At 43.0% G+C, this 18,752-nt stretch overlaps 1 protein-coding gene across 10 annotated transcripts in view; it reads left to right on the forward strand.

The window, feature by feature from the left end:
* Positions 1-18,752, forward strand: part of LOC125463177 (zinc finger protein 385D-like) — an 850,093-nt gene that overhangs the window by 707,020 nt on the left and 124,321 nt on the right. The gene's annotated exons all lie outside the window — the stretch shown is intronic.

Genomic DNA, 18,752 nt, shown 5'->3' on the forward strand with positions numbered 1-18,752 from the left:
GTCAGTTCAGTTTCTGGAAAATGGTAACCTTCAGGAAGTCGATAGAGGGGAAATTCAGTGATGATAACATTTAATAATGTTCCCCATGGTGGGCTCATTCAGAAAGCAAGGAGGCATGAGATTCAGAGAAATTTGTCTGTCTGCATACAAAACTGGCTGTCCAATGGAAGACAGAGGGTGGTAGTAGATGGAAAGTATTCAGCCTGAAGCTCGGCGACCAGTGATCTGTCGCAGGGATCTGTACTGGGACCTCTGCTCTTTGTGATCTTATAAATGTCCTGGATGACAAAGTGGATGCGTGGGATGTCTCAAAGGTTGGTGGAGTTGTAAATGGTGTGAAAGGTTGTTGTAGGTTGTAACAGGGTGTTGACAGGCTGCAGAGCTGGTCAAAGAAGTGGCAGATGGAATTTAACCCAGAACAGTGTGAAGTGATTAATTTTGGAAGGTCACATTTGAATGCAGAATACAGGGTTAATGGCAGGATTCTTGGCAGTGTGGATGAACAGAGGAATCTTGTGGTCCACATCCATAGATCCCTCAAAGTTGCCACCCAAGTTGATAGGGTTGTTAAGAAGACGTATGGGGTGTTGGCTTTTATTGGCAGAGGAATTGAGTTTAAGAGCTGTGAGGTTATGCTGCAGCTCTATAAATCCCTGCTTAGACCACACTTGGAATATTGTGTTCAGTTCTGGTCGCCTCATTGTAGGAAGGATGTGGAACCTATAGAGAGGGTGCAGAGGAGATTTACCAGGATGCTAAGATAATAAAATGTGAGGCTGGATGAACACAGCAGGCCAAGCAGCATCTCAGGAGCACAAAAGCTGACGTTTCGGGCCTAGACCTTTCATCAGGATGCTGTCTGGACTAGAGGGCAGTTCTTATGAGGAAAGGTTGAAGGAGTTAGGGCTTTTCTCATTAGTGTAAAGAAGAATGAGAGGTGACTTGATAGATGTGTACAAGATGATGAGAGGCATAGATAGATAGCCAGAGACCTTTTCATAGGATGGAAATGACTGTTACGAGGGGCCATAATTTTAAGGTGATTGGAGGAAGGAGATGTCAGAGCTCAGCTCTTTACACAGAGTGGTGATGCATGGAATGTGCTGCCAGCGCTGATAGTGGAGTCAGATACGTTAGGGACATTTAAGTGGCTCTTGGGTAGGCACATGGAAGATCATAAAATGTAGGGTATGCAGAGTAGTATGATCTTGGAGTAGGATAATAGGTTGGCACAACATTGTGGCCTGAAGGGCCTGTACTGTGCTGTACTGTTCTATGTTCTATGTAGCACCATTGAATGTCAAGGGGTGAAGATTAGTTTGCTCCTTGTTGGAAATGGTCATTGCCTGTCATTCATCTGGCATGAATATTATTTAACAGTTGTCAGCTAAGCTTGGATATTGTTGAGGTCTTACTGCATTTAGACATGGACTGCTTCAGTAGATGAGGAGCTGCAAATGGTGCTGAACATTTTGCAATGATTAGCGAACGTTCCCCATTTCTGACCTTGTGATGGAGGGAATGTCACTGATGAAGCATTTAAACATATGGTTGGGCCTCGGACGCTACTCCTGCCCAAATGTCCTGAAATTTAGAAGATTCGAGTTGTTGCATACACAACCACCTTCCTATTGGTCAAGTGTGACTCCAACCAGTGGAAAGTATCCTCCCTGGTTTCTATTGACTCCAGTTTTGTGAAAACTTCTTGGTCAAATGTGGCCTGGATGTCAAGGGCAGCCACTTTTAACTCAACTATGATGTCTTCTGTACCTTCTCATATCTTGGACTTTGCCACTTAGAAAATCCCTGATGCAAATGGCTAAAACAATAATGTACAGAGGTTGTCATGATAACACTTATCAGTCTGTTCTCTTTCTAAGTTTCACAAGGCTGTCACCATTGGCTAAGATAACAAAGTGTGAAGCTGGATGAACACAGCAGGCCAAGAAGCATCTTAGGAGCACAAAAGCTGACGTTTCGGTCCTAGAGCCTTCATCTGCTGCTTGGCCGTTGTGTTCATCCAGCCCCACACTTTGTTATCTTGGATTCTCCTGCATCTGCAGTTCCCATTATCCCTGTTACCATTGGCTAGATTGTTCACATTGCATGTGTTAAATTAACACTATTTCTATTGGATCCATTCAGTTGAGGAACTGGAACCATCGCAGAACTACATGTGGCTGGTTGAATGTCAAGCCAAATAACCTCCTGTTTTTTTAAGCCTGGTCTCAATTTCTGTGTGATTATTAGAAATGGACATGAGGGCTTTCTAGGTATGAAGAAGCAGGTGGGTTTGAAATTAACTTTCAATTTGATTTGCTACTCCATTTTCAGTTTCCTCAGTCATCTAAAGAGTTTAGGAAATTGCTATTTAAGCTCATTTGCTCATTCTTGTGTGACCTTGGGACCAGCAATTTCCCTCCTTAGCTGTAAACATGCCTGGTTTTGGATAATACGCAGTGTATCAAGGATTTTGTCTGTTTATTAACGTCGCCCAAAGCTGACCTCCTGACTTTGAGACTGACTCCTCCTTCACCTTGAAGTTTGGCAGATGGTGGATACAAGATAATCTTTTGCAGCTGTTTAAAGCCAGCTTTCAGAATAATGACTCCAGCTGCTATGTACACATTTAAGCATGTGTAGTGATCTTTGAATTCAATATTCAAGACCATTGTCTGTAACTTGATTGAGAGAATTGGTTCACTTTGCAGAATTGCCTTTAAAAGTAATTGATTCTTTTTTTGGATAAGGTCCTTTTTTTCATGCAATCCACTGTTTCTACAACTACTGTTTTCAGCAGCGTGGGTGGGCCGTTCTGCCCACTTGTACATGTTCTTTGTACTGGTCCATGAAGTTTGAAAGTGATGGTTGGAACTTTCACTGCGAGCTTGGCATGCTTCCAATTCTGCACCCTCGAGGCTGACTCCACCCTCGTTCAGGTTGTCCAGGGCCATGTTCCTTCTGAAGGTGGATAAGTAGGTTAGGGTGGAAATCAGTTCACATTAAAGCCGAGATCCTTGTCTCATTTAGTGCTGTTTGTGTCAACCATTAGACTGGTCCACTGACTCCATTGGCCTTAACTCTTTCATCCACTGCACTCGACAGTGTCTGGACTTTTTAGGCTTTAAAAGGTCACCTTGTAGTAAGATCATTTCTGGTTTGTTGGTAGAAGGTAGTGCACACTGTTGGCAGTGAACGTCAACAACCTTTATTCAATATAACTATCCACAGGAGATGCACATCTCTGGAATCTCACAGACCTGGGTCACAGTTCCACATTATGGCATAGTTTCTTCTGTACCTGTTAGCTCACTATTAGTATAAAGCATAGTTAACCTTTTCTTCATAAAGGCTAACGCCATCACATTCAATTTAATTTAAATAAATTATATCTTAAGTTTCCATGAGACTTTAATTACAAAATGAGTGCTCTTCCCAATCTTGTTATCAATCTGCCCTACTTGTGGCAAAATGGTTAATGGTCTGGTGATCATGTTCAGCTGGTTTCCAGCCTGATCTTGAATGTCTCCAAAATACCTTGTGGCATGGATTATTCCGAAAGAAGGTGTCCAATGCATGAAGAGTACACCAGCAGTATAGATGAAGTTGTCTCCCCCCTCCCAGTCAATTATCCCTCACAGGCCACAATATCTGAGGCAGAAGGACCATGCCTTATGGTCCATGCCTGCTCTTCATTTGAAATCCTCAGTAAGTAAAGATGTCCTGATTTTAGAGATTCTGCACGAGCCGTATCAAGCCCCTCATAGAACTTGTCGCTTGCTTGTGTGGTTAAAAACAGTGATGGGACATGGATACTTGTGATGTTAACTAGCCCTGGAAGACCTACAGTTGATGTGATTCATAGATGCGTGGATTCATGCAGTACAGAAAAGGCCCTTCGGCCCAAAGAGTCTGCACTAACATCATTACTACTAAAAGTGCACTAATCCCAATTTAGTTGTCCCATATTCTTGAATATTACAATATTTGAAGTACTTAGCCAATTCTTTTTTAGACTTGTAAGGTTTCTAGCCTCTACCACCTTCCAGGCAGTGCATTACAGATTCCCATTACCTGCTGAATAAAAAAATATTTTCTCAAATCTCTGCTGAGTCTCCTGCCCCTTACCCTAAAACCAAGGCTGTTGTGATTGACCCCTCAACCCAGAGGAACAGCTGCTCTCTATTCGCCTTGTTCTCATCATCTTACACCCCTCTTGGCTAAGTACTTCAAATATTGTAATATTCAAGAATATGGGACAAGGAAAATGGGATTAGCGCACTTTTAGTGGTAATGATATCAGAGCAGACTCGATGGGCTGAAAGGCCTTTTCTACACTGCATGAATCTACACATCTATGAGTCACATCAACTGTAGTTCTTCCAGGGCTAGTTAACATCACAAGCATCTATGTCCCATCACTGTTTTTAACCTCATAATCTTACAACCCTCAGTCATGACACTCCCAGTCTTCTTTGTTTTAAAGCAAACAATCCTAGCTTATCTGGTGTCTCCTTATAACTCAATTCCTCCATCCCAGGCACATCCTGATGAGCATGCTCTGTATCCTGTCTAGTGTTTTCACATTCTTCCTGTAGTGAGGCGACCAGAACTGCACACAATACTCCAGTTATGGCCAGCCTAACGCACTATACAACTCCAACGTTACCTCCTTGCTCTTATACTCTATACCATGACGGATGAAAGCAAGTTTCCCATATGTGGCCTTAACTATCCTATTCACGTGCTCAGTCAACTTCAGTGATAGTCAGAAACTGGTGGTTGCTAGAGAAGTGCTATAATTAAAGGCTGCCGCTACATATTACCGTCATCGATCTCATGAAAACATTTGACCTGATGAGCAGAGATGGTCCGTTTTAGCTGCTGGAGAAAATTGGCTGCCAGTTGGAGCTGTTCAATGTGATTTTTCCTGTTTCCATGATAATTACATCAAGCTAGCACCAAAAACCCTTTGAGATCTGCAGTGTAGTGAAATATGTTTGTATTCTTGTTCCAAAACACTTTGCCATATTTCTTTCTTTGCTGTTTTTATATGTCTGCAGAAGTTATCTGGTAACATACCAAAATGATGGATAGCCATTCGGCCTTGGTCAACTGAGATCAAAGACAAAAGTGCACCAATTCCTCATAAGAGAGTTACAGTGTGCTGACAATGTCACTTTAGCATTCCGTATTAAAGTCCATCTTGTGTATCTCTCCTGCTTGTAGAGTGTTTGGTTCACCCGTTAATTGACATTTGTCATGGCTCAGGGTGTTACCATATGGCTGTCTGTCAGCATTGTCACTTGCGACACTGGAGTCTGTTGATTGTTGCACATATCTAATCACTGCAACCATCCAAAGTCTGTGATTTAAAGCTGGAATCACGACAAACAGCAAAAGCTGCAACAGTTATGTCTACTCGAAGTAAGAGAGTGTAGAACACCAAACTGCAAGTATGCCAGGCCTGCATCCTTAGCATGCTCTTTTACAGTGGTGAGGCCTGAACAGACAGGTTGGACAAGAAAAAGGTTCATTAATTTCTTGGCTGTCTTGAATAATTCCTCAATTCTTGGAAGGACAAGAAAATTCACTCAGCGATCCTGGAATAATCCATTAACGTACACTCGTTGTTAATCTACTGACGTCTGCGCTGCCCACATTCATTTAATGGGCGACAGAAATATGCCTGAAAACTGAATGCTGACTCAGTCTGCTGGTTGTCCATAACTCCACTCCATGTAAGCAAGACATGAAGATGGCAGATATTGAGGCTGAGAGCAAAGGGAGAGTCGCTGATGTCAGTAACACGTGGACTTTTTTTTTGGAAAATCATGGGAAGAGGCATGAGGAAAAGAAAAGCTGAGAAGTTGGCTTGGGGAAAGAGGGCCAAGCAGACTTTGTATCTCAAGAAGACTATCTTCCTCCTTGGGAAACGCAGCAGAGACCCTCACCTTGCCAGAGAGGGTCTGCTGAGCCATGCCAAACAATGCATAATGCAGAATTGACCACCATGGCCCAAAGCATTCTCTTAAAGGTGCAAGACTGCCACTAATGTTACTTAGCTCCTTCAGAAGTGTTAAAAGTCCACACAACTGAGATATGATTTTGTTGCAACGTTTTCATTATCTTTAATGATCTGGTATGTTCAGGCAATACAGATGTGAAACTCTTCCTTACCTCTAGCTAAGCCATAGCAACATAGCTCTTTATTTCAGAATGTGTCTGATTTTTCTTTCAATGAAAATATAGAGAGAAGGAGTGAAAGTGGACTTGGTGGCATCTGTTTCTGGATGCTGTTTCTAACTTTAGAGGTACAAAATGGTGCCTGTTGCCTGTATACATATTTCTCATGAAAACTGTGCTGGATATTAACTCAGTAAATAAGTTAACACTTAGGCACATGATGTCAGCTGGAACTACAGAGAGCAGGCAACTTGTGACATGAAGTCAGTGTGGCCATTTTGGAGCTCCAGATGTTCTTCCTCTTAACTTTGCGGAGTTGAACACATATGAAGTATCTTTCACCAATGTTGTGGAGTCATAGAGATGTACAGCACGGAGGCAGATCTTATGGTCCTACCTGTCCTTGCTGATCGGATATCCCAAAATTAACTTACTCCCATTTGCCAGCATTTGTCCCATATCCATCTAAGCCCTTTTTATTCATATACTATCCATTTAAATAGCATCATAATTGTAGTTGTACCAGCCTCCTCTGGCAGCTCGTTCCATACATGCATCACCCTCTGCATGTAAACATGGCCCCTTAGGTCCCTTTTAGATCATTCCCCTCTCACCTTAACCTTACGCTGTCTGGCTTTGGACTCCTCTATCCTGGGAAAAAGATCTTGACTTTTCCCCCTGTGTGTGCCACTTATGTTTTCAGGCTTTTAAAGGGATCATCTACTATTTATAGGCTTGTCTACTTAATATCTTCTGGCTGTGGCTTTATTTCTACACATTTTTGGTGCTGTGTGTAGGCGTTTCAAGTTTCAACTGTACAGGGAGAAGTGTGGCAGGCAAGGAATTATTTATTGCTAACATCAAACACTTGCACAAACCAATTGCATTCAGGCGTGAACTGGGTAGTTAGCCTTCGACCTGAAATACAGTTGATCATGGCCATCTTGGCCACCACCAATCTCTGCACAAAACCCTGTTCAAAAATGATGCTGGAATGTTCGATATACGTTGATGTAAAACTGGCCATCCATCAGGCTTGTCAACACACCAAGAATTTGTTATACCTTTCTCATTAAAACTCTGTAGCCTGAAACATTTCTGTTTTCATCTGCATTTCCCACAGTAAAACTGTTGTTTGACCCTGCCCATGATGATGTGGCATTTCCAGTATCGTTGCCCCAACTGCCTGCAGCACTGCTATTCCCAGTATCTCAACATGCGCAGATGCTGTCATACTGCTATTGTCTAAGTTACACTCAGTATCAGTATTTGATCCAAAGACTGTGACTTTAAAATCAAATGATGGCATGTCCCATCACTATTGTCTTCTTGCTCTTGCTGTACTGTCTGGCCAGGCTTTATTTATTGGCGTCTGAAAAGGCTCAACATGTTGTGAGCAATGAGGGGAAAATAAGAAATATACCACCTACAGATTCTGGGATTGGAGAAAATGGGATAGAAAGATTAAATATGCAGGCACCATCATATTGAAAAGTTTCAGCCCTGTTGTTAGCCAAGGACTCAACATTGGTCTTTCTAACAATGGCTTGCATCATGTTCTACTCAAGGATGGAACAAATGGACTTACCTCCCACATCTCAGCCAGTTCCTCTTTCCCTGATTTTGCATCACCTAGTCAGATAAATCTGAAGGGAGCACAACGAGGATTGTCATACAACCTCTTTGGGTGATGTGACTGTGAGGGCTGCAGGGTTGGCACAGTGCACTATTGTACAGTGCTCTAGAGAGTAGCTACTATCAGTTGGTGGCTGAGGTACTTTGCTGCCATCAGTTCTTTGACCTATGCTGTGACAATGGGTCTGTCTAATAATCAGTGGTGGAGCATAGACCATGAGAGAGTTATAACAAGAAAAGACTTGTTCTACATAACAAAGCATTGTTTGTTGCAGGATAGTAATCGGTACAATTAATATCAAGTACAAGCACTTCTGCTATAACTTGTGTTTCATCGGCTGTAACGCAATTGATGAATAGTGGACGCGGTTTGGCTAACACAAACTTTTTTCTGTACAGATGTAGCAATTTTTCTATAGCGACTTCCCTATAACACTATTTTCTACAATGATTTTCTATAGCATAAGGTCACACAAGAAGACAACTGTCGCATTACAGGATTACTACCTATAGTTCGGCATAATGACAGCTATCAAGAGCTAGATATTTTATGTCTGTCTCTATCGGGAGCTCATGCAGTGCTAATGTCCAAATACTCTGTGACATCATCAGGCTGTGCGGAGCTAAATGCAATTTCAGTATTAACTCTTTCAGAATCATTAACTTACACCACAACTTTTCCCAAGGTTCCTTTCGTCAGAGTTATTATACATTCATATTATGTACTTTCATGTTTATTATCACTGCATCTTTCCCTGCTCCAAACCTCAGGTGTCACATATGTAGGAAGTCTGGAAGCTGTAGCATTCTTCCAGAATACATTCCTTTCTGATTTGGTAGGTTTCCAGCTTGACCTTGATTCTGATTTTCTGTTGAACATTTCTTCGCTGGAAGATAATTTGTCTTTTCAAAATCGAGGATGCTGTTCCTGTTAAAATAGAAAATTGGTCCATTACTTTCACTGGAGTACCCTTAATCTCCCAAATTTCCTTTGTAGGTGTACACTTGCCTGATATTTGCCTTCACCTCATTTTGGGGACATGGAATATCGTGAATATTTATCATGGGTGACAGCTGCGATGTTACAAGTACTTTCTTCCTGATCGCTCCCTGGATTTCTGGAGCAGGAAATCATATTTTGATTTGTAGAAGCATTTCTTTTATTAGTATCCTTGATGTTCAGACCAGCCATTTTCTTTTTGATCATGTCTGGAATTGGCAGGCAAGTGTTTGGCTTCCGTGGGGTCATATGGTGTTCATCTCCATTTTGCACAAGCAAATATTTAACATCAACACACAGATACATTGGATTTGAAGCACTTAAGTTCTCTTTTTGACTTGCTGATTAGGTTACGTGCTTTCATGCACTCTTTGTGTAGCCTTTTTGGTAATTGTCTCAGTGGTTGGCACTGCTGCCTCACAGTACCAGGGTCCCAGGTTTGATTCCAGCTTTGGGCAACTCTCTTTCTGGAGTTTGCACATTCTCCCCATATCTCCCTCCCAAAATTCTGCTTTGAGAGACAACATGTTGCAAAAGTCTTTGGTGAGCATAGGAATGAAAATAATTTCCATCAGTTCTGTAAAACCTGTAATTTCCTTCCTGATGAAAGTTTGGAACGATGCCAGTTTCTTTCTTCTGTTTGAGCTCCATCACAAGTGTAGGAAGCTCAATAAAATCTATTGTAAGTTTCTTCTTCACTGTTTCATAGACAATGGTTTGTTTCTCAACGAGCTGTCCTTGGGGAACTAGTGAAGTCTCTTCTGCTACCACAAGGATACTGAGGCCAAGACAAGTGTGCAGGCCCAAAGGTGACGAGTGCTAAATGTGATCCACATACACATTCTTTGCTTTCATACACTGTTTGTGTTACATGGTATTTGCAGCATACCTTCATTCTTAGGAGGTTTTCCACTTGGATCATATAATTTCATCTGTGTACTCTATAACAGCAGCTTCATCAGCCATGGTATCCAATTGGCCAGGATAGTAAAATTCATTTCTATATTAAGCTTCAATGAACACAATGTCCATTTATGTAAATAAGCTTTATGAAACATGAGTTGGTTGAGTCGCTAATTTTGTTGAAGTAATAATTTTTCATGTGAATGCCGCTGTTGTCTTTTCTAATGCAGATATTTTATGGGTATCTTTTCTATTGCGGATGATCTGATAACAACTTTTTCATAAAAGTATTTGGCTTTACGTAGCTTTTGTATGGTGTTCTACTTGAGCAGATCTTCTGGATGTGAGCTTCAGTCATGGAGTTGTGGCAGGCTTTTGGCAAGCCTGGGCTTTTCATACATTTGCGAGTCTTTATAGTTCTATAACACTGATACTGGCTTTTAGTACCTGCAGTTTGGCTTACTCTCCGCATTGATTGTCACATGTTTCTTTCAAGTGATTACGTTCCAGGGGTCTCATAAGGTAGGATTGTTCTTCTCTCAGGATCTTTCTGAGAGCAATTCTGGTTTTGGCTTCCAGAAAATTTGAATAGTTTCCTCCAAAATTAAATCTTCACTGGTTTGCAAAAAATCTGATGAAGACTTATCAATAATTCTAACAATTTTTGCAAGTTATGATAAAATCATAGATCGCAGATTTCCACTGATCATTCAAGTTGATTAATTAAATTAATTATGGAAGCTCAACTGTTTTGTTAAATCTTGCCCATTCAATAGTTTTGTTTGACGTCCAATTGAAGCAATTACCAGGTTTTTCAGTATCATTATCAGCACCTTTGTTGATAGAACATAGAACATAGAACAGAACAGCACAGAACAGGCCCTTCAGCCCACGATGTTGTGCCGACCATTGATCCTCATGTATGCACCCTCAAATTTCTGTGACCATATGCATGTCCAGCAGTCTCTTAAATGTCCCCAATGACCTTGCTTCCACAACTGCTGCTGGCAACGCATTCCATGCTCTCACAACTCTCTGTGTAAAGAACCCGCCTCTGACATCCCCTCTAGCTGGAGATTTTTTTTTTTTTAAATCATTCATGGGACAAGAGTGCCACTGGCTAGGCCAGCATTTAGTACCCATCCCTAATTGCTAAGAGTCAACCACATTGCTGTGGGTCTGGAGTCAGACATACGTCAGACCAGGTAAGGATGGCAGTTCCCTTCCCTTAAGGACACGAGTGAGCCAGATGGGTTTTTCCAACAATCAATCAAAACGGATGTATGGCCATATTTTGCTTTATAACTTTAACCTCTCTAGTACCCATTTAATGCTATAGGATATTAATTTGTTCAGTTTCATATTTAGTGTTTAATTTTGAAATATTTCTATATCTTTCATGTTCCCTTTTCCAAGATGTCATTTCTGTTTGACTCATGGCTGACATTAAACCACTTTGTAGGCATTATTTCTCTTTCTATTTCTTCTCAATATGTTTATTCATAGTTAATGCTTCAAAACGGTTTCAAATCTGTAGCATCTCAATACTGTTTGCAATGTGTTCTCTTCAAGCTTGTATTCCTGATCAATGCGAATTAGACAATTTGATTAAGTGTTTTAAATTCTGTTGCCTTAAGGTTTTTTTGTCTTTTCATCTCTATTAAGTCTGTTTAACTGTATAGTACAACAATAGTACAGGATATTCTTTCATAAAACATTTAATTCTATTAAATAACAATACTGTAGTGTGCAAACCGTGTAACTCTTTATTGCTTGCTTGGGGTGATGGGGCTGCGGTTCCACCTTTTTGGCATTAAAGCCATGGTTTCTGCTGCCTTGGGTTTGTCCTGCTTTCTGAAATCAGGATTGAAGTTTTGCCGTGTTTTTCTGGGTTTCTTCATTGACATCTAAGGCTGAACACACAATGCACATCCTTTTGTACAAATTTCAAATAAACTTGTATAATTGTGGCCTTAGTAGCCCTTCCCATTAAAATCACAGTTTATATATGATTGTAAAATGTGAGGCTGGATGAACACAGCAGGCCAAGCAGCATCTCAGGAGCACAAAAGCTGACGTTTCGGGCCTAGACCCTTCATCAGAGAGGGGGATGGGGGGAGGGAACTGGAATAAATAGGGAGAGAGGGGGAGGCGGACCGAAGATGGAGAGTAAAGAAGATAGGTGGAGAGGGTGTAGGTGGGGAGGTAGGGAGGGGATAGGTCAGTCCAGGGAAGACGGACAGGTCAAGGAGGTGGGATGAGGTTAGTAGGTAGCTGGGGGTGCGGCTTGGGGTGGGAGGAAGGGATGGGTGAGAGGAAGAACCGGTTAGGGAGGCAGAGACAGGTTGGACTGGTTTTGGGATGCAGTGGGTAGAGGGGAAGAGCTGGGCTGGTTGTGTGGTGCAGTGGGGGGAGGGGATGAACTGGGCTGGTTGAGGGATGCAGTGGGGGAAGGGGAGATTTTGAAACTGGTGAAGTCCACATTGATACCATATGGCTGCAGGGTTCCCAGGCGGAATATGAGTTGCTGTTCCTGCAACCTTCGGGTGGCATCATTGTGGCAGTGCAGGAGGCCCATGATGGACATGTCATCAAGAGAATGGGAGGGGGAGTGGAAATGGTTTGCGACTGGGAGGTGCAGTTGTTTGTTGCGAACTGAGCGGAGGTGTTCTGCAAAGCGGTCCCCAAGCCTCCGCTTGGTTTCCCCAATGTAGAGAAAGCCGCACCGGGTACTGCATCCACTGTACCCGGTGCGGCTTTCTCTACATTGGGGAAACCAAGCGGAGGCTTGGGGACCGCTTTGCAGAACACCTCCGCTCAGTTCGCAACAAACAACTGCACCTCCCAGTCGCAAACCATTTCCACTCCCCCTCCCATTCTCTTGATGACATGTCCATCATGGGCCTCCTGCACTGCCACAATGATGCCACCCGAAGGTTGCAGGAACAGCAACTCATATTCCGCCTGGGAACCCTGCAGCCATATGGTATCAATGTGGACTTCACCAGTTTCAAAATCTCCCCTTCCCCCACTGCATCCCTAAACCAGCCCAGTTCATCCCCTCCCCCCACTGCACCACACAACCAGCCCAGCTCTTCCCCCCCACCCACTGCATCCCAAAACCAGTCCAACCTGTCTCTGCCTCCCTAACCGGTTCTTCCTCTCACCCATCCCTTCCTCCCACCCCAAGCCGCACCCCCAGCTACCTACTAACCTCATCCCACCTCCTTGACCTGTCCGTCTTCCCTGGACTGACCTATCCCCTCCCTACCTCCCCACCTACACCCTCTCCACCTATCTTCTTTACTCTCCATCTTCGGTCCGCCTCCCCCTCTCTCCCTATTTATTCCAGTTCCCTCCCCCCATCCCCCTCTCTGATGAAGGGTCTAGGCCCGAAACGTCAGCTTTTGTGCTCCTGAGATGCTGCTTGGCCTGCTGTGTTCATCCAGCCTCACATTTTATTATCTTGGAATCTCCAGCATCTGCAGTTCCCATTATCTCTTATATATGATTGTGCTGATTTTCTAAATAGCCTTAAAATTCTTGATACTTTTGTTAGACTGTTTCTTCAAATCTTCCAAATTTGGCTTTTTGACATAAATAAACTACCCTCTTTCCAGTACTGTACCTTTGTAGGAATTATTTTTCTGGCCCTTGCTCTGCCCCTGTAAGTGTGTCTCTTGAAGCCTACTCAATTGGCAACAATGTTTGTTTCAAAAGGTAAGTGCTCCCATTTATTTAGTTTCCTTTTCAGTCTGATCTTTCAGCCATTGTTGGAAGCTTTCTTCGATTGCTGCCCGTGACACAGTCATAGAGTCCTATAGCACAGGGACAGGCCCTTTGGCTCAAATTGGCCCATGCCAAACAAAATGTCCATCCACCCTAACTCTTGTTTCCCTGCACTTGCACCATAGCCTTCTAAACCTTTCCATTCCATGTATTTTTCCGAATGTCTTTTAAACCTACCTCCGTCAACCACTTCCACCGGCAGCTCATTCCATATGCATATCATTGTCTGTGTAAAAAAAGTTACCCCTCAGGTTCCCATGTATTCTTTCTCCTCTCAGCTTAAACTGATGCCCTTCCATTCTTGATTCCCCAACCCTGAGAAAAAGACTGAGTGCATTCACCCTATCCATGCTGCTCATGATCTTGTATACTTCAATAAGATCCCTCCTCAGTCTCCTACGCTCTAAAGAATAAACTCCTAGCTTGTCTAACCTTTCACTGTAACTCAGTTCCTTGAGTCCTGGCAACATCCTTATAAATTTCTTCTGCACTCTTGCCAGTTTAATAACATCCTTCCTATCGCAAGGTGACCAAAACTGAACACAATACTCCAAGTACAGCCTCACCAACGTCCTTTACGACTGCAACATAACTTCCCAATGTCTATACTCAGTCCTCTAATTGAAGGCCAGTATGGCAGAAGCTGCCTTCACTGCCGTGTCTACCTGTGACTCCACTTTCAGATAACAGTGCACTTGATCCCCAAGGTCTCTCTGTTGCACTACCCTCCTTAAGGCCCCACCTTTCACCTTGAAATTCCTACCTTTATTTGGATCTCTAAATGCAACACCTCATACTTGTCCAAATCAAACTTTGTTTGCCTTTTCCTCAGCTGATCAAGATCCTGTTGTAATTTCTGATAACCTTCCTCCCTGTCTATGATTTTAGAGGTGTCCACAAACTTACTAGTCATGCCTTGTCCATTCTCATCCAAATCATTGATATAGATAACAAACAGCTATGGGCCCAGGACCGATCCTTGAGGCACACAACTAGTCACAGGCCTCCAGTATGACCAGCATCCTTCCACTTACTCTTTGCTTCCTACCATCAAGTGTGCATCAGAAATTGTGTATCCAATTTCCAAGCTCTCCTTAGATTCCATGTGATCTAACCTTCCAGAGCAGCCTACCATGTGGAATCTTATCAAAGGCCTTGCTGAAATCTATATAGATTACATCTACTGCCTTGTCCTCCTCAACCTTCGTGGTCACTTCATCAAAGAATTCTCACAGATTTGTGAGGCATGATCTCCCACACATGAAGCCATGCTGACTGCTCCTAATCAAACCCTGTCTTCCTAAACGCACGTATATCTTATCCCTCAGATCTTCTCAAGTAACTTACCTACCATAAATGTTAAGCTTATGGGCTTTAATTCCCAGGTTTTTCTTTGCAGACCTTCTTAAAAGGAGGGCACAACATTCACTATCCTCCAGTCTTCTGGGACTTCACCCATGGCTAACAATGATGCATATATGTCAGCCAACGCCCCTGCTATTTCTTCTCTAGCCTCTTGCATGGTTCTTGAAAATGTCTGGTCAAGACAGGGAGATTTATCCACCTTCATACATTCTAATACTTCCAACACGTCCTCAACTGTGATATGGATTCTTCCCAAGATATCGCCACTAACTTCTTCATGTTCCCAAGTCTTCATGTCTTTCTCTGTGGTAAACACAGAGGAGAAATATTGATTTGAGAGCCTCACCCATCTCCTGCAGTTCCACACATACACGCCCACTTTGGTCCTTGTGGGATCCTATTCTGTCACTAGTTATTCTTTTTCCTTCAGTATACATAAAGAATCTCTTTGGATTCATCCAATCTTCTCAGCCAAAGCAATCCTGTACCCCCTTTTCACCGTCCTGATTTACTTATTCAGTAAACTCCTTCATCCCCTATATATCTCCAGGAATTTCCTTGATCCCAGCTGCCCATATCCGAACCATGCCTCCTCCTTTTTTTTAATGGTCAAAGCTTCAATTCCTCTTGCCATCCAGGCTTTCCCATGCCAAGCAACTTTGCCCTTCATCCTCGTAGGAACATATAGACCTTGAACTCTAGCTATCACACTTTTAAAGGCCTCCAGTTGCCGGGAGGTCCCTTTGCCTGCAAACTACTCCAATCAACCCTGCAAATTCCTGTCTAAGTCCATAGGAGTTTGTCTTGCCCCAATTTAGAACTTGAACTTGTGGGTCAGTTCTGTCCCTATCCATAACTATTTTAAGATTAATGGAATTATGGTCACTGGTCCAAAAGTGCTCCCCCACTGTCACCACAGCCACCTGTCCTGCCCTATTTCCCAAAATTAATTCGAGCTTTGCCCCTCTCCAAGTAAGAAACTTACGTGAACACCCTTAACAAATTCTACACCATCTAAGCCCTAAACACTATGGCAGTCCCAGTCTATATTGGGAACATTAAAATCCCCACTATGACAAGCCGATTGTTCTTGCAAGTCTTCCCAATATCCCTACATATTAATTTGTCTATTTCCTGTTGCTATTTGGGGACCTATAGCGATATCACCCAATAATATCACCATCCTCTTCTTAATTCTTAGCTCCACCCAAAAAGCATCACTGGACGGCCCCTCAGTTATTTCATCTCTGACTACTGTTGTGATATTCCCCTTAATTTAAAAATGCAACTCGCCCTGTCCTCTTTGCTCCAACTCTGTCATGCCCAAAGCACCCGTACCCCAGCACATTAAGCTGCCTGTCTCACCTGCCTATCCTCTGAGTTCATTGGCCTTGCCTGTCAGCCTTCGTGCAATGAAATAGATGCAATTTAATCCAAAAAAGGCTTTCCCTGCTCCCTGTCTGATTCCAGCCTGACTCGTATTTTCAACTTGCTCTTTCTGATTACAGTATCTCCTTCCAGCCTCACACTCAATTCCCTGCTGTTAAGGATTGCACACTCCTACCTTTAAACCACTTTAGTTTTAAACCTACCCTTGTAGCACTAGCAAATCTGCCCGCCAGGATGTTGATCCCTAACTTTACTTCTGGAATTACCAATTGCTCCGTCAGTAACTTCTCTGAGGCCCCTTCTTCATGTGGAAGCTCCTTCCGAATTTCACCGTGTTGCTGTTTGCTCAGATGCAGTTCACTGCTTGTTATTTTTCATATTTCAGCTGCTGACTATCTGCCCGTGCCTTCTTAAAATGGTAATATTCTTAAAGTGGCATACTCATCAGTCTTGAGAAATGTTTACTTCCGGGTTGAATACACTCTCTCCACAGTTATTACCTTCAGGAGCTACATCAAACTTGCCCGCCATTGATCACCATGTCATTGTTCACTGCCACTGATCCTGCTTTCTGTGCTGAGTCTATAGATCTAATTGTCAAAGGTAATGAATAGACTGCTAGGAGATTCTTAAGAAGTGACACTTGTTTAGAATTACTTGATTGCATGATTGCGTTAGGTTCAAGTAAAATTAATTAATTAAGCATAATTGCACTTATCAAGAGCCAGGTATGTCACATCTGTCTCCATTAGCACCGTGTGCAAAACTATTTATTTCTGCACCCTATGGAGTAGAGACGATGTAACATCATCAGGTTGGATGCAGATAATGCAATCTCAGTGTGAACTCTTTCAGAGCCATTACTTATACAACATGCGAAGGTGTTGGTGTGAGGCTACCGATAGCGTGTGAAGTTGGTCCTTAGGTTTGTGTCTTAGTAAATACAGATTTTCCGTAGGTGAGTGGTAGGTATATGATAACTTGTCAGCAACTGAAGTTTTGTGGTTACTTTGGTAGGCTATGGCAATAAAAAAATGCATTCAATAATCTTGGCCTTCCTTCTAAGATGAGCAGGCTAGCTTTCAGCAGTGTTAGCAAATCCTAATTTTGGGCAAGTAACTGGTGCATGCAGTCAGTGAACAGCGGAAATTATGAAAATGAGCAGGCAATGTGGCTAAGTACATAGTTGTCATCTATTGTGATCTATTTTCAAGAATGTCCAATTTATTGTGGGTGGACCGAGGTATAATGATTTCCAAAATGCATGAGAGAAAAGTCAACCTGCTCCAAAGATTTAAGATCTTGATTGAACATTTTTGAGCTTTTCTCTTCCTTGGCTTTTAAACCAGAAATCTGGACCCATCAACTTTCTAGTAACTATGGTGACTAAATCTTACTCTAAATGTCCAGTTGGACAAAGATTCTGGCAAAAACAAAAGATTAAGTTAGCTTACTCATTCAATGCTTTTGGGGATAGTTCTGGACTGACCTTTCACATATTCACACAACTGCTGTAAATTTTTGCTGTAGACCTATTTTGGCCAAGACATTGCGCATGTGGTTTTGTAGAAAGGAATTTATTTCAACTCAGGCCTGAGAAAATACAGCGTGGAGCTGGAGGAACACAACAGGCCAGGCAGTATCAGAGGGGCAGGAAAACTGACGTTTTGGGTTGGGACTGTTCTTCAGAATTGGGGTAGGGGAACGGGACTCTGAAATAAATAGGGAAAAGTGGGTTGGGCTGGGGAAGGTAGGAGGGATGGTGATAGCAGGTAGGTAATGGTGGGGATTGGTCGGTGAGGTGGCAGGAGCGGATAGGTAGGAGAGAAGACAGACAGGTCAAAGAGGTAGGGATGAGAGAGAGGGTTGGTCTTGGGATGATGCTGGGGTTGGGGAGATTTTGAAACTAGTAAAGCTAGCTTCACTGCCCCTACAATCACCAGCTCTACAGCACCAGCTCCGAACCCTGCCAGGTCTTCACCGTCCCCCCAGACCTCACTGAGAACAATGGCCAGTCCTCAGTAAGGGACTCACCTTCATTCTCCTCCACCCAAACATCATTGAAGTCCTCACGTATCACCCCACTAACCTCTGGATTTAATGCATCATTCTCTGCCACTTCAGCCACCTGCAATCTGACCCCACAACCAAGGATACATTTCCCTCTCCACCCGTATCTGCCTTCCGGAGGGACTGCACTCTCAGTGACTCTCTCGTCCACTCCACACTCCCCATTAGCCCCACCACCCCTAGCACCTTTCCCTGAAACTGCAGGAGGTACTACACCTGCCCCTACACCTCCCCGCTCCATCCCAGGCCCCAAAAACACCTTCCACATTGATCAGATGTTCACCTGCACATCCGCTAATGTGATCTATTGTGTCCGCTGTTCCTGATGTGGCCTCTTCTACTTCAGTGAGACGAAGCGGATGCTCAAAGATCGCATTGTAGGGCACCTAAGCTCGGTTCGTGACAAACAACAACA

This window comes from Stegostoma tigrinum, chromosome 2, assembly GCF_030684315.1.
Source record: "Stegostoma tigrinum isolate sSteTig4 chromosome 2, sSteTig4.hap1, whole genome shotgun sequence".
Classification (NCBI taxonomy): domain Eukaryota; kingdom Metazoa; phylum Chordata; class Chondrichthyes; order Orectolobiformes; family Stegostomatidae; genus Stegostoma; species Stegostoma tigrinum.